Source organism: Cydia amplana, chromosome 7 (genome assembly GCF_948474715.1).
Source record: "Cydia amplana chromosome 7, ilCydAmpl1.1, whole genome shotgun sequence".
NCBI lineage: Eukaryota > Metazoa > Arthropoda > Insecta > Lepidoptera > Tortricidae > Cydia > Cydia amplana.
In genome coordinates this window covers 18,171,235-18,188,386 of record NC_086075.1, presented here as the reverse complement: position 1 = coordinate 18,188,386, position 17,152 = coordinate 18,171,235, and the positions used below count along the sequence as shown (strand labels likewise).

At 38.4% G+C, this 17,152-nt stretch overlaps 1 protein-coding gene, 1 long non-coding RNA gene and 1 other non-coding gene across 4 annotated transcripts in view; 1 reads left to right on the top strand and 2 right to left on the bottom strand.

The window, feature by feature from the left end:
• The window catches only part of LOC134649570 (protein GDAP2 homolog), a 121,487-nt gene that overhangs the window by 5,250 nt on the left and 99,085 nt on the right, over positions 1-17,152 (bottom strand). The gene's annotated exons all lie outside the window — the stretch shown is intronic.
• Positions 1-17,152, top strand: part of LOC134649676 (uncharacterized) — a 164,011-nt gene that overhangs the window by 99,493 nt on the left and 47,366 nt on the right. The window lies entirely within an intron of this gene.
• LOC134649914 (U6 spliceosomal RNA) lies at positions 6,365-6,468 on the bottom strand. Its single transcript, XR_010097009.1, has one exon. It is a non-coding gene; the product is annotated as a U6 spliceosomal RNA (small nuclear RNA).

The window sequence follows — 17,152 nt, the reverse complement described above, 5'->3', positions numbered from 1 at the left end:
TTTACCTACGCATACCATACGGGTGGTATGCGTAAAGCATTTCCCCTCTTTAAAAAAAAAGGATCTACACTGGGTAAAGATTTCCCCTAATTTACTTTACTTCAGTGTTACCTAATGAAACTGATGTGTTAAAATCGATTCCATTGGAAGAAGAACATATACCTAATGAGACCATATACATATGACCATATACATTATACCATAAACAATGAACAGCTGTGTAATTTGGTTTGTGTTGTTATTGTTGGTGTCCATCAAGCTTGGTGTGCTGTTAACCGTTTTGAATTTTTATCCTGATAGTAAAAGCTGAAACTTGCCTAAGGCCTTGTTTTCCGAAAACAAAATGATGTTTTTCTAATTTCTGTAAAATAGGCTTTAGACAAGTACCTAGAACGATACGTGACTCAGTTTCGTCATTCATCAACTTATGACACGAGTGACAGGAAAATCCCTACTTGATGCGAATAATCTTAACACATTTAAAAAAAACCGGCCAAGTGCGAGTCGGACTCGCGCACGGAGGGTTCCGCACCATCAACAAAAAATAGAGCAAAACAAGCAAAAAAACGGTCACCAATCCAAGTACTGACCCCGCCCGACGTTGCTTAACTTCGGTCAAAAATCACGTTTGTTGTATGGGAGCCCCACTTAAATCTTTATTTTATTCTGTTTTTAGTATTTGTTGTTATAGCGGCAACAGAAATACATCATCTGTGAAAATTTCAACTGTCTAGCTATCACGGTTCATAAGATACAGCCTGGTGACAGACGTACGGACGGACAGCGGAGTCTTATTAATAGGGTCCCGTTTTTACCCTTTGGGTATGGAACCCTAAAAATGACGGGCAAGTAAAATTAGCACGGCAATGAAGAATCACGGTAATCTTGAAGCAAACAAGAAAAATACCACTAAAACGACCCAATTTAAAATAAAGGGCGTAAGTTAGTTAATTTCGCGAATACGCTGAACAAGCTCTTATTATTATAACGTTAAATTCTAATTTGAAATAAAATATTCGTAGTAGACTCGAGTCTGTTAAGCCTTTATGATACGCTGCGATATTTGTGTGCAGTGTAAATAGTTTAAAACGTTATAACGATGTCATTATTTTTTCCTCATAAGCAATTTTGGATTTTTTTCCTAAGGCAATAGAGTGTATTGCCGTGTAAAGACAGGAATAAATAGATAATGAATGGCTGTTACGGATGAGAACGCAAGGCCTCAGCTGTTTAATTTCATAAATTAGGTACTATATTAGGAATAATGCATAACTGAATAAACAATTAACACGATTATGGATCTTTAATTTGTTAGAAGTTGGTCAAATAGTGAGAAAGGAAAAACGATACCAGCGTTAGCCGTGGCAAAAATAAAAATATAATCTTTTGGTATGTAATTATGTAGGTAGGTATGTAGTTAGGCCAAAACTTTACCGTCTTTCAGAGATTTTTAACAAGCTTTTATTAGGTCGACCTGTATGTAACTATGTAATGGAATCTAAGGTAACTAATTTAACCATCTTCCAAGGATCGTAGCGTCATGAAAATTGGCAGCTGTGTAGTTCTGATGACAATACAATAATATGGTACTGTCGAACTGATCTGATGATGGAGACAGGAGGTGGCCATAGGAACTCTGTGATGAAACAATGCAACCTAATTGTGTTAGGGGTTTTTAGAATTGTCTCGATGAGTATTAGCTGTCTGTCGTAAGAAAAGTACAGTCAGCGAAAAGCTTGTACCAAAAATAAAATTTTTGCTAAAAACTTATTTTGAATTGGGTAATCAAACCTGTTGATTGTAAATTACAAAATGTATGTCTAATCAGTACACACAGTGAAGGACTAAAATGACAGCGTTTTACACAAAAATAAAACGCTAATTAAATAACTTACCATATTCGGAACCTAAAGTAATATATTGAGAGTGGCAACACTGTAGTTAGTCGTATTGTCCTTTTCTAGCATATACGTCCATCTCTCTCCCACACCCCCACCATTTCAGGCAGTTGCGTTTGACAATTTTGACAGTTACAAAGAAACGCAAATTACGTAGTCATTGTCTCAAAATTATACATATTTACACCAGGCAGGATTAAAACTTTAGGTTCCGAATATGGTAAGTTATTTAATTAGCGTTTTATTTTTGTGTAAAACGCTGTCATTAAACAACTGTACCGATATTCGGAACCTAAAGTAATATATTGAGACGTGTTTGTTATCGCCTGGTGGTGGGAAGACGCCAAGCCAATGTGATTATACATGTACTTACATATTATGTATATGTAATATTATTATATTAGGAGTGTTTAATTAATTATGTAGTACACCCTTTATTTTAACCACTTTTAACACCTGTGAGGAGAGAGGTATTTAGTCAAGCATACTATTTTATATACCATTATATTATGATACTAACTTTACATTTTATATACGTATTTAATTTAGGTACTTATAAATTTTCAACGAAAATAAGTGAGTCACCACAAAGGGTGCTATAGTACTTAATTATATGTATGTGAAACTATGTAAAAGAAGATAAGTCAGTCTACTCTTCAGGGAGCATACAACATCTGTGATATGGAGTGATGTAATTCAAATATGAAAAGATAAAAATCATAAAGTACTCGAGTAGTTTTTATTTATAACTCCCAATTATTGACAAATTTGATAATAATTATCTAGTAAGGTAAGCAGTTGCAGGATATAACAAGGACAAGACCTTTCTTATTTCCAGAATCCCTCAGGATTAAGTAGACGAATATTTTAAATATTCGTTATATCACTATCACTACCCACAAAGTTAATATTGGGTAGGTACTTAATAAAATGTCATAGGGAATACTTTTAATGATTTTACTGAATTCTTTTAATGACTGTGAGCCAGTGTGAGCTATATACTTGGTTGTAGCTATAAAATGCATTTAATCGTTTGTACGCTTTACTAACGCGAACGCGAGCTAATGGACCTAAACAAACCTTTCTGAAAATTGTGAAGGTTACTTTGAGAGCTTAAGCCATATCATAATACTCATGTGGGCACTAGTTACGACGCTTTTTGGTGCTCTTGGCGTTCAAATGGTTAATGTAGAATTGCCACAGAGCTTTATCAATGATATTTGTATAGGTGCAGCTCATTCTGCTTATATTCATGTTTAGCTATCATCAAGTGACCTTAATTGTACTCATTATTTTGTCTATATATGCAGTATGAGTAGTTTACCTTATCTGGTGCCTACTAGTAGACATAAACTTGATTGTTTCTGAACGCTAAAGTGGCTTAATTTATGTAAACCATTCATAGACATAGCTTAATTCTGAATATTCAGTCTTCTCTTTCCAGATTAAGAATAAGGTACTTAATTCGAAACCTTAGCTCATCGCATATGTGTTTTTAACCAAAATGAAAATTTGTGTTTATTTTGTGATTTTACATTATTTGCAATAACTGTGCGGAACCATGGGGTCCCCGACTTTTTGCCGGGCACCCGTGGGCCCAAAGCCAACAGCGCAGATGCCGTTTAAGAGGAACCTATTTTATCCAATGCTAGGGTCAACACTTTGTCGAATCTATTTGATATTTATGTATATTTATCCTCCTTATGACCTAAGGGTAGGTAATTGTAACTTTTTGATATCAAATATACGCAGAATTGTCAACTATTTTGTATTCTGAAATGCATATAATATTACTGGATTTGGGCCAGTGTGCTTTTGTATACTATATCTCTGGCCTACTATATAGGCTAGTCTATTAACATCCCGCCTCCTGGAAGGCAGTATACAGACTTCTTAGATATATTCACGGTAGTGCTAAGAGTGTGGACCTGGTTTTCCGACACTGACTGCATGAGATTATTTTTCAGGTCTCGAGCAAGAAGGGTGCCTAGATAGGTTGAGGTCCTCAACTTGTGGATTTGGTAGGAGCAAGACACAGACCGGGTGTAAATTAGTTAATCCACCATGTTTCAAGAGATTCATGTGCATTGATGCCTTCAGGTTACACTGTAGAGACAGACTAACACTTTGGCAGAGTTTTGCTAACATATAATAAATGATTGCATTTGTTTGGGTGTACAATTACATGTTCCACACCAAAAACATAATTATTTATATATTTCAATCTATTTTTGAAAGGTTTGCGTTTCAAAATAGCTTCACCTTTTCGCAAGGCGTGTTCCTGTTCCCCTATTTTATTGTGCAAAGCGAACAGTATCACAATGCTATAATTTTGTATAAATTGAGAACTAGAGGGTCATGCCCTAGACGTGACCGCCCAGAAACTGTGCTAGAACCGTTCGTGCTAACCATTCAGTCACTATTTTTAAAAACCTTTTGTAGTGGGTACATTCCACGGTCTTAAATTTATTAAACGTGTAGTATCAAACTATGACTAGTCATGATAAGTGAAATAAGTGATAACAGTATCTGGTCCGTGCATAGAAGCACTTGCCCTTGAGGTTAGGGCATGGGTAGTTTATTATAAACTTAATCCGTGCATAGGAGCACTTACGATACAGGTGGTTTAAAACTTCCAGGGTCACAATACAGACACAAGGGTGTAAAATACATAATTCATAAACGCCCGTTAGGCCAGTTTTGTATATTTTATTTCAAACATGCTTGTGCAGCACCGCCAGCACATGATAATTTTCCTAATATACCATGGCAGTCAGGGATATAATAATTATGTAAAAAGGTAGGTAACCTTGGTCATGTCGTGTACATAGGTAGGTACTCGTAAACATGTTAACTGAAAGACAAGTGCTCTCCAGCCAAATATAATTTATGCAACTGTGAGCTGCTCTTACATTGGGATCATATGTATTTATTTCTAGTCTGCCATATTGTAGCAGGCCTAGACTTCAAAGGTTTTTAGATATTTATAGGGCCGTTAAACGGACCCTTTGTACACCTTGAGCAGGCTGTTTGTTTCACACCATGGGTAATATATATTGTAAACATAGCTTATTTCAGAATGGAATCGTAAGCTCTGTCGTGTCGTGAGCTTACCGAGCCTGATTTAATTAGAGTCCACAGATTATATGGACCTTGGAGAATTGACCACTCCTTATTCTAATTATCAATATTCTGCCTGGGCTTATAGTCGAAATTAGGTGACTAAATCTCTTAGTATTATCTATGCCACCCAAGTTATGAGGCTTAGCGTCTCCAGACCACAATTTCATATTAGGGTGCAAAGATTTTTTCATCTTTAAAATAAAAATGAGTCGAGATAGGCCTGGAATCTTAGGTTTTTATTTTTCCTATTATAATTTTAGAAATGTTATGTAAATGGAAAGCAGTTTTCACTTTTACCACAGTTAATTACCCCAATTTTGGGTTTAGCCAATAGGGTGTTCGGGACCCTTGAAATAGATTGGTAAACAAAAATGAAAACTCTAATAACGAAGCCTTGCCTATTTCGACTGATCTTTTACCCAAAACATTATTTTAAACCATTTTTACTTTCTCTAAAAAGAGATATTTACAACTTAATCTTTGTAATATTTTTGTGATTGTGGTCTACTCGCACGCCTGTGTTATGACCATATCATTTATATTTCTGTGAATATGTCTGACATGCCTTGCGCAGGCTTACATAGGTTATAATATCATCATCAATAACTTGACGTCAGTTTGTGAACGAATCAAAGATTCTTTTGGCACACCTTACGCAGGTGGAAACATGGCAGCCTTGCGCAGGCTTAGATAGGTACATAATATATTGGTTTCATCACAAATAACTTGACGTTAGTTTGTGAACGAATAAAAGATTTTCTTAGGCGCACCTTAGCAGGTGGAACCATAACAGACGTAAGTTTAAGAATAAGTATCATTGAAATCAAATACCCTGAGTTTATGGGTAATATTCCCTAAGTTGCGGGTTCCTTGCTCGACAAGGTGAAAGGCTTTACGCCGGCTTTAACAGGCACTTTTAGAAAGTGTCATTCACGGTGACGCGCAGATTTGCCAAAACTAAACTTTAACTCTACAGTTAACTAATATAATTTGACAATATGAACCAAATCATGCGTCTTCGTCAATGAATCAATCTAAAGATTCCCGTATCGTTAATGCCCTTCCATGTCACAGGCTTCCGATTTTATTTGAAACGTTTAATTTAAGTGTACTATTTATGTAGGTAGGTAAGTAGGCTTAAGAATTGACCCTCTTGTATGTAGTTACGTATAGAATTAATAATCAAGTTATTCAAATTTAAAATAACACAAGCACATATAGCACCTACATGCAAGAGTTCTTTTCCTTAACCTTTTAGGCTGTAAGTACCTGCTAAGTTATATATTTAAGTAGGTACTTACCTACATAAATCAAAGATCTAGTTGGAGAGATAAGTTGGTAGATACAGAGTGAAATACTTCACGAATTCGCATGTCATTCTTGCGCAGAGCCATGCTAATCTCTCTCTATGTCTAGTCAGATTTAAGTTTATGTACTGCCGAAGTACTCACTTTCCACAAAAATAAATGCAATGTTTGCGATGTAGGTTTGTTCGTTACCTTGTGTCCCTTAGAGCGGAAATAGAAGCCCCGCGAAGCGGAGCTTCGTCGACTCCTATTCGGGTACACGTTATTTATCAGCAAGTTTATTACCAAAAAATTAATTTTGCAATATTATATTAACCCGGAACGGGATAAAAAGATAAATTGCTGATAGATACTTGGACAGATAAAAAACCTACACGTCTATAAGCTTCTACCTTAATACGTAGGTTCTACGTAACACGTATTAACTATCCGATCCATTCGTATTCGAAAACACAAATCACTTGAAGGGTATACCTCCACACATCACCATTTAAGTATTATATAATTTCAACCGTTATTATACACACACAAAGATTTAAACTAACAAGACTCGGAAGAGACTTAATAAAATTAAATTATAATGGTGACACGTGCACGCTTTACCAGCTCGATGTGTTTTCTACCATGTGTTTTAGTATTTTCATTGGCATAGCCACGGTGCGCGCAGGCAGCCTTTGAAAATACTTGCACATCACTATTCCGGATCATATTTATTTGCTAGATAGTTTAACGGACAACTAAATTTAAATATTTATTTCGAACGGCAAAAGCCGTTAGAAACTGTTTTTCAATATAGTCAGCTAAACTGGGGTACAAATTCAAAAACTCACCAGCAGTTTAGCTTCACGACCTTCCAGATGGAAAAACAGCAAGCCAATGACTACGTAATTTGCGTTTCTTTGTAACTGTCAAAATTGTCAAACGCAACTGCCTGAAATGGTGGGGGTGTGGGAGAGAGATGGACGTATATGCTAGAAAAGGACAATACGACTAACTACAGTGTTGCCACTCTCAATATATTACTTTAGGTTCCGAATATCGGTACAGTTGTTTAATAATATCATAATAAATGTACCTAAGTTATTAACAAACTTGACAGATCCCCATAAGTGTCAACGTTAAGCGACGCCGCGGTCGTGCAAGTAGCCATCGTTAGATGGTTTATTGTTATTGATTTGTAATAATACTTATTTAAGTCGCCACTGAAATGTCATTTCCTCGAAAGGTTGAATGTGACATCGCATGCCATTGCCCTATACGAGCAAAATTCTGTGATTTATCGCTATAGATATAGTATAAGTTTAGTCACAAGTTCAGAACTATGCGAAGTAACAAAGTCTAGACCAATTCGTGCTTTGACAGCTAACGTACCTACATTACGCGGCTTACGCGGTAACTTCGATTGTCAAAGATCTGACGTCTGACAATTCAGTTACCACAAAAATGGCGGCCAACAGCGCCATCTACGTCCCTCCTACAATTACTCTTTGGTATAATACTCTAGGGTTGCCCTCCGATTAGAAGTAAATTTTGGGTCTATGTTGGCATTCACTCCTACTAAAATCCTTCGAGAATTTAATACAGAAGTTGATATTATGACTACATTTCATAGCTAGGTATACCTATACATATACACAACCCCTAATATTCGTCAGTTCTTTAGTATTTAGGGCAAGGTCCCGTCGGCCCATCGACATTACGACAAGGCCTGAATTGTTTATCACCTCCTGTTTAATCTACTCCTTTACCAAATATTTGTTCAATACGACACAACGATGGCCGATGTGCGTGGAGAAGCTTATAAATTTGTGAAACGCCGGTAAAAGTTAAAAGGACTACTATCGATAATGGTGGAATAAATGCTATAAACAATAAAATACACAGGTGCCTTCCTAATTCTAACTCCGTTAACAAAAAGGGAAGGTACAAGTGGGTAGAGTTACTTATTTATGCTGTGCTGAGTCTAGTACAGCGTTATCGGAAATCTACATGCAGTAAGCATCAGCAGAGATAACTGTACCTAATGCTTTGTCACTGTCAATTTATCATTTAATCGAATGGCATTATACAGATACAATCAAGTGAAATCATCAAAGTCTAACTCCAGAGAATTAATCCACCCAACAGAGTATCCGATATATTTCCCAGGAGTGCCCATCTACTCGATATACTGGAATTACTGGAGCTCCCCCCAGAAAACCGGATAACTAAACGACGACTATCAAGTGGATAAACGTTACCTATACTATACTCGTCGGGCACAAAGCAAATAGTCCATCAGTCTAATAAGTTACCTATGTTTATTTCTGGTAGATATGCAAAGGAGTCTGAAATATACTTATGGCAAGTCAGTATGCGACACGTGAGATAAATTTGACCATGACGTATTATAGCATCCCATCAGTGCCTCGTCTCGAGAAATGAAACTCGTTACCACGGTCGAGATTCATGTCAATATATATCTTATCCATCATTATTAACATCGTAAACCTAGTTCACATGCAGCTTTTTCCAACTTAGTATCAATAGTCACGTGTCTGCGTAAACACGAGAGTTCTAGTCTGGCAAACCGATTTGTTAGTGGAAAGTATTTGTGTGTGGAGTGGATGTATTAGTGGGATGAGTGCCCGAAATCGAAATCGACTTAGCACGATTTCATTTCTGGTGTGTTTCGGGTGAAAGCCACATTGTGAATAAATCAATCATAAAGGTGACTTATGTATTACATGTCTATTGCGGTATAACAGCCGAAAATGTATCTCCTTGTTACTACGTGAATGTACGTGGTAAACGTGACGATCGCTTTTATTTATTTCCCAGACGTGATAAATAGTAGGCACTTGTACCTGCTACGTTAATACGAGTTCGAAATGTTAGCCTGGGTATCGGCAGGTGTGAATGGACTCCATTCACCTTTAACGTATCACGAATCAAGAATATCGTGGAAAACCGCCATTGATTGGTTTCATTATCAAACTTTAACGTCCGACCGAAGCTTGTGGGAAGGTAAATTAAAAACCATTCTATTTCAGTCACTTGAAATGACGGTTATTTCTGTCTTCGAAACGTACTTAAATAGAGTAATGAGGTCACGAGAGTGGTGACGTCGGTGCTGAAGGCAGTGGAAAACTTAAGAACGCGAAGCGTGGTGTCGGGAAAATGCCTTTATGGTCGGAATCGTCGGAAGCAATACAAGCGATGCGTTTCTCCTACGGTATTTTTTTTGCCAAGTTTGTATATCGTTTTATTTGTTTAAATTATGGTGTGATATATTAAACTGATTTGTTCCTTGGCTTTTGTCAGTTCCTACATATTGAAATTATAACGATATTTATGGTAGTGTGCCGAATGAAAATGAATAGTTAAATTGGGGTCATAAAATAAAAACTGACAGGGGTATTTTATAACTAAGCGTTGTTGGGAAATGGTTCAATTTCATTTACTATTAGTTTATTGCTAATAACCATTTAAGGTCTCCTCCACTTCACTGTCTATATGTATTTGGTAGGACACACTATTTATAAGGTAGTCGGACAGCGGCGCAGAAGGGACGCTGCTGTTTTCATTGTCAGATACTGTTGTGTTGGGCATCAAAACCTTACGGTATGTTCCTTCACCGACCATCTAGACCACACTTACCAAACGAAACTACAATGTCAGAGGCACATTACGCGATCATTACCAGTTACACATTAGAGCCATATTGCGCGTAGCCGGGCGGGTGCCAAACCGCGTGTAAATATAGCGCGTTCGTTCAACTGCCGAGCAACAAGTGCTGCTAACTTGCCAACTCATTCAAATGGTTATCAATGGACAATGACAATGGTCTCTTATTCCGTTCATGTTATGCTCGGGGATAAACATTTGTTTTAATAAATGCAAATGTCCTCCACTGGCTCTCTGAGGTGCTACCGCGAAAAACGAATTCGCAAATTGCGGGGATCTTTGTTTTTTACTCAAATGAGGCGTAATTAGTGTGACAGAGAAAAATGCCCGCAATTTGCGAACTTCGATTTTCGCGGTAATAGCCCTGTTCAGACATAATCCTTTAATAGGCTTTGAAAATCGATTGTGTTTTGATGACATAAAAGCATAGATGGTGTGGTTTAAAATGTAACCTAATACCTAATTTACTAAAAGCTGACCAAAGTTATTTGCTAATATTGCTTCTCATATTTCTAGAGTCGCGACTGGTAAACTGCGCAGAAACTCAATATGTAAAACTTTGATTAACTATTCGTGTTTCTCCGGAAACTGCAAACATTCTGGCAAATAATAAAATAAAGTACGTCCGGTTCGTTCATTCCGTCCGTATTTATATTGCCTCACATATTTACGTGGAATCTTCTTTGTGTATAAAAATACTCCATTTTTACATGGTTCATGTCTATAGGCTAACTGCAGTTTTTTTTTAATAGAGACACAATAAAAACAAAACACATTATTCACAAAGTAAACACAGCTGCTTTCAGAACACCTCATCAGGTGAGAATCTGTTGTGATTATATAACTAAAGTAATTGGAAATCTGAGTGTCCTTATTTTTCATGAACAGAAAGGACATTTCAAGTCTACAGTCTACGTTTATGTTGCAAAGAGATTTTTTGTATACATGATCAAGTGGCAGATCATTGTACCTTCTTGTGGCAAAGACATAACGTCGCGTCGTAAGTAATGTCATTGTCGTAAATGTGTTGAATATGGAGTCATCTTTTATAAATTCTGCGTAGGAATTTTTAGCAGTACTGAACGGAGTAATCAGATGCCTCATTCTACTGGCAAATATAATATGGCTTCAATCATGGGTTGGCTGCCAAACATAATTATGTTCTGTTTTCCCTTAAACGTTTTTCATTCAGTTTTAAAATCAATTCCCGACAACGTCAAAACAAAAGAACATCTGTTTACGTTTTCCTAAATTCAACTCTACGTGCTTCTAATACGGATTACGGACGTCATATTTAGAACATGTGACGCCGCAAAACAAAAGCAATTTAGTTTAGCTTTATTCGAGTTTCGACTCTAGATGTTTCGTTATAAGGTTGTAGTTTTATTTAGCAATAAAATTGCATCGTAGGTCGTCTGGCGGCGCGGCGCCCGCCCTGTGACGTCAGACGCCCGAGTGACCACTTAGGGAGCGAATGGTCTGTATACTATGTACAATTGTACATCCAATATAGATATTGTAATGTATTGTATAGCATCTGGTTTAGTGCGCATCATAAACACATTAGGGACGTGTGTTTTGTATGATGGCTAATCTATGTAAGCATCAAGCGCGAAACGAAGGGCTCATTTAGACGATGCGAGAACTCGCATGCGAGTTTCATTACATTGCGGGTTTGATCGGTCGGTTAAATTGGACGTAACCAACAGTCCGCAATGTAACTAAAATCGCATGCGAGTTCGCGCGCCGTCTAAGTCAGCCCTTACAAAGCGAGAGCAAAATGGAAAACTACAATTAAACTCTTGATATTTCCTGATTTTTACGACAACATCATTCAAAGGCGGCATGAAAAAACATTTTGATAAATCAGAGATGTCAGAAGTTGGCAGCCCCTGGTCTGTTAAGTTGACTCTTTCTAGCAAGAAGGCTGTCTTTTGCCTACGACCTCTTGAAATGTAAATAGGGCGCAGCTGAGGGCCCTTACAGCGACCTCAGTCGCGAGTGTCACGGTGTCGCGCTAGATCTCACTACGTCACCGATTTCCAAAGAGCTACTAGTCTAACATCGTACAGTCAGCAGCAGAAGTTGCTAAGCGGGCCAGGTGTTCAAAATGATCTTGACACGACTTTATTATAAGGGAATAAGAGCGCGTCAAGGTAATTTTGAACACCTCGCCCGCTTAGCAACTTCTGCTGCTGACTGTACCTACATCTGCAGGTTTTACATAGGTACAGCGAGCTGCAAAAGTGCATGGACATGGAAACATTGTGAATGAATTCATTCATAAAGTGGCCAACGTCATGGAATTTTGCGGCTGGGTGTACTTCCGTCATAAATAAGAACGGTGTCAACAAGGATTCAGAATTTGCACCCCAACGATGGTACGGAATCCTTCGGGCGCGAACCCGATTCGCACTTGGTCAAGTTCTTTTAAACTGTTGACTACAGAGCGCATACGTTCAAAATATGCCGCTAACGAATTTGGTAAGGTCAGCCATAAAACCTGACCTTAGACATAAAACCTGACCTGTAGCTTGCACTGGTTGCACTAGTACAACTTTGAACATGGTATATTTATAAGTGTTTCTATGAAGTAATATTTACTCGTATAATATTAATTTACGGGCAGCATTGACCCAGTGCTGGGTAATCTGGAGCGACATAACCAGCCACATGTCCAGCCGCGTACGTCATCTCATCACCCATTCAACCACAACCAAACCACGACTCAAATTACCACATAAAACACTAGGTTATTTAGGTATTAGTACATTATTGTAGAGGCCGGGAAAGGGCAATTCGTGGATGAGTTTCGACAAAGAAGACGAATCCACGAATTGCTATTCCTGCCGAGGCATATACAGTGCTTTTCTCCAAAACATGCGAGGAAATAAAGTAAAATAATAATTATTTAAGCATCGAGCATCACTCAAATCGAAACTTCACATCAAAAACGTCAAAAACAATTTCCCTCGTTATTTTTAAAAGTTAAAGGCACAAACTTATTCTGCCATTCAATTCAGTACCATTCAATATTCGTTCATTAAAAATATAGTTGGTCAAAGCAAATTGTCAGTAAATAAGAAAAAAAATAACTATACTCATCCTTTTCTTTTGGGTTCTAGTACTGGTGTAAGACAAAGATAGTATGATTCTCTCTGTCTATGTCAAACTATAATTGTGCAATATAAGCTTTATGAACACGGATGAGATCCTTAAAAAAAAATATAAATAATCTTTGATTTTATTAAGCAGTATTCGCACGATCATACACGAGCACAACGGTCTTGTAAGAACGAGACATGTAAGGTCGTTTATATTACTATCTCACTCTATCCTATAGCTTGAAATGATAGCTGATCGGGTCGTGTAGACGCGGCCCGCGGCTATAATAATTGGCTGTTTGCGTTTTTTATTTTTAAAAAGTAAAAAACACTACAGTAATAAGTTATTACTGTAGTGTTTTTTTACTTCCCGTCCGCTAGAACAGGACAGCGATAGTTTTATTTTTTTAAATTAGAGTTTGACAATAAAGAAGTACTTCCGGTACTATTTTTGCTACAATAAGGTGAACATTTCCGAGCATATTGGAGAAAAAGTTTATTATGTTAGGCAGTAAGGGTGGAGCGTAAACTCATAGCAAACTTTATGCATTTGGTTTATCTTGGGCTCGAAGTTATTCGTATGCAAGCCGGACTTGTCTTACCTTATTTTTAAGAAAAACTCAACTCAACTGTATGAAAATAAGGCAAGCCGGTAGGAATTAAATGACGTATCTTCAGGCAAAGTTTTATAGTCAGTCTTGGGCAAAGTGCGCAATTTCGAGGAGCAACGTAAAGTTGACCTCGACGCTAAGCGCGACGAGCTGAAAACGCGCCAGCCTGCTCCCATTCACTACCACTACGTGGCTGGGGTCTTCACATGCCCTCAATGTGCGCGGGGGTTCATCTCAAAAATCGGCTACGTCAACCATCTTCGGGCGCATGAGCGCCGACCAAACTAGGAGTCGTAGTGGTTGCCATGGCCGAAATCGGCCGGAAGAAGGATCAGGAGTTATTTCCAAACTTAGATTAAAATAAAAGTGGGACTGGCCACGTCTGCCGATTGCACCCGGACAACTGGGCCAAACTAGCCACATACCTCGGGGCAGAGGAAGACCAAAACGGAGATCAAGATATACATATAGGTAGTAAAAAGTGGCGGGAGCGTGCATTGGACAGGACCAAGGGGCAGGAAAGAGGGGAGGCCTTTGCCCAGCAGTGGGGATACTCTTATCCTGTGTGGCCAAACCTCTGTTCCTAAAGTTTAATAGTCAAGTAAAAAAATCCTCAAGACAAACGGCCACGTATAATGAGTACATGATCTCAGTTTAGTCACGTTATAACTGATAATGCCCGTTTCATTGTTATAGTCGGTGACGCGTGAGAACTGCGCCGCGGACGTAATAAATTAAAACAAATTTATCCCTTTTCAGCCTCCAACAATGAAAAGTGTACGATCACTTTGTTTCACTAGGCGGGTTTCATTCCGCTTTTTACTTTGTACCTAATTTAAGCTACCTGTAGTTGGAATTTTCTGAGGTGATTTAATGAGCTTAAACCTCTAATCTGTTAAGGGGATCCCATGCCCGAATGACCTTCGATCTGAATCTCTTACTTTTCTAATGTTTTTTTGTAGCTTTTGGTGCTGTAATCCAGTAACAAATTAAACTTTTTTTTGCGTTCCTTTGTCCACGAGTATAAGATATTTCTTTATCTATTAGATTAGGTACTTCAAAAACATATTTTCTCGTTATAATCATATGGCACATATAAAGTGACAAGTGTTAAGACACAGCAATGTAGTTAATAATAAATTATAGTTTCACAAGTGACCCAAAAAATAAATATAAATCAGGATTTAAAGTCGCATCAAAGACAACTTCAGAACACGGTGTTGCCAATCTTATGACGCCAGAAACATTCTAAATAGGTTAACTGGCATAATAATGAATGGGCCTACGTCGTGAATTAAAAATAAAAGTAGAAAACGGCGCAAGGTTACAGTAGTGTTCTATATTTGAAATCGGAATTCGCGATATTAATTTGCGGAAAGAGAAGAGTTGTGGAATGTATGGGGCTCAATACATTCCACGACTCTTCTCTTTCTGAACAGACTCTATTCCGGACGACTTCCTGTGTCAATGACGCACACAAGGTTTAAAAAAGCGGCCAAGTACGAGTCGGACTCGCCCATGAAGGGTTCCGTATTTAGGCGATTTATGACGTATTAAAAAAAAACTACTTACTAGATCTCGTTCAAACCAATTTTCGGTGGAAGTTTACATGGTAATGTACATCATATATTTTTTTTAGTTTTATCATTCTCTTATTTTAGAAGTTACAGGGGGGGGGGGACACACATTTTACCACTTTGGAAGTGTCTCTCGCGCAAACTATTCAGTTTAGAAAGAAATGATATTAGAAACCTCAATATCATTTTTGAAGACCTATCCATAGATACCCCACACGTATGGGTTTGATGAAAAAAAAATGTTTGAGTTTCAGTTCGAAGTATGGGGAACCCCAAAAATTTATTGCTTTTTTTTCTATTTTTGTGTGAAAATCTTAATGCGGTTCACAGAATACATCTACTTACCAAGTTTCAACAGTATAGTTCTTATAGTTTCGGAGAAAAGTGGCTGTGACATACGGACGGACAGACAGACGGACAGACAGACAGACAGACATGACGAATCTATAAGGGTTCCGTTTTTTGCCATCTGGCTACGGAACCCTAAAAAATCGGGTAATTTAGTAAGACTACTAATTATTACTTGTAGGTATGTGTAGTTTCATATAACAAGATTATTAACTTCATTAAGGCTTGGCCAGACACAGAGCGCGACGCAGCGACGCGTCCGCGCCGCGCGACCGTGGCACATGCTAACAGGTTACCGACGTCAAACAGACTGCGTCCCGCCGGTATCACGCCCCGCTTCTGTCGCGCCCCGCGCCGCGCGGCCCCTTGCGTCCGCGCAGCGCTGCGCCGCGCGGACGCGGCGGGACGCGGCGGGCCGCCGCGTTGCGCTGGGTCACATCAGTCGGATCGGACGTTAGGCAGCGAGCGGTGGCGCGCGGCCGCGCCGCGTTCCCGCGCGGCCGCGCCGCGTTCGCGCGCGCGATGAGGGCGTGTTGAGAGCGCGGTCCGCGCGCGCCCTGTTTGAACAGTCATCGCGTCCGCATCACGCGGCGCGGACGCGGAGCTGCGTCGCGCCAAATCGCGCTCTGTGTCTGGCCAAGCCTTTATTTAGTAGAAATGACTAAATATTTATTTAACCTATTTGTTTCATTGTAGATTATTTTAATTACAATTTTAACGCATGTGATAATGCGTACATATTTACATATTATGGTAGTTTCACATGACTCGCTATGTTTTTTCCTTAACCAAATACATAAAAATAAATATCAAATTATTTAATATACCTACAGCGTTAAAAAGTTCCGATAAACATTTGGTAAGACATACGACTAACACTAAATACACTTTCCGTTTGAAAGTCGTACGTCAGAAATATATACAAAAGTATAAGTACTTACAGCTTTCTAGCAAGAAGTTGCTTACAATGATTCCAAACTTATATTTTATGTTACGATCGGAATTATTCGACGACATTGCTCCCATTGGAAATGTAGCCCCGGCCATCAAAGTTTTGTCATATATCAATTTTACGGACGCAGTAAAATATCAAGTTCGTGGGTGTTATAGTAAATGCAACTTTGTAATAGGGCAATTTTTAGATTAAGTAAGGATAAGCATTCGCCACGAACATGCGAATGTTCGGCGAAGCGAAGGCCGCTGGAGTGAACACAATAGGGGTTGACGGCAACTCAACTGATCTTAGCCAACATGACAATCGATCTATTTATTATTTATCTATTTATTATTCGGAGCACCAACAGCTATCAATTGTACAATAGTTATATATGTAAATAACAAAAAGGCAATTATAGGTTCCCACCAATAGTCTAATGTCTCTCTGTCTCATTTATATGGAAGAGTGATAGAGAGACTGGTATCTTGACTAGGCCCTCTCGTAAAGATCGTAGGGAAAGGTTAGATGATGATGCACCAAAGACTCATCATGCATTTATGTAGGTATGTTTTGGTATCCAA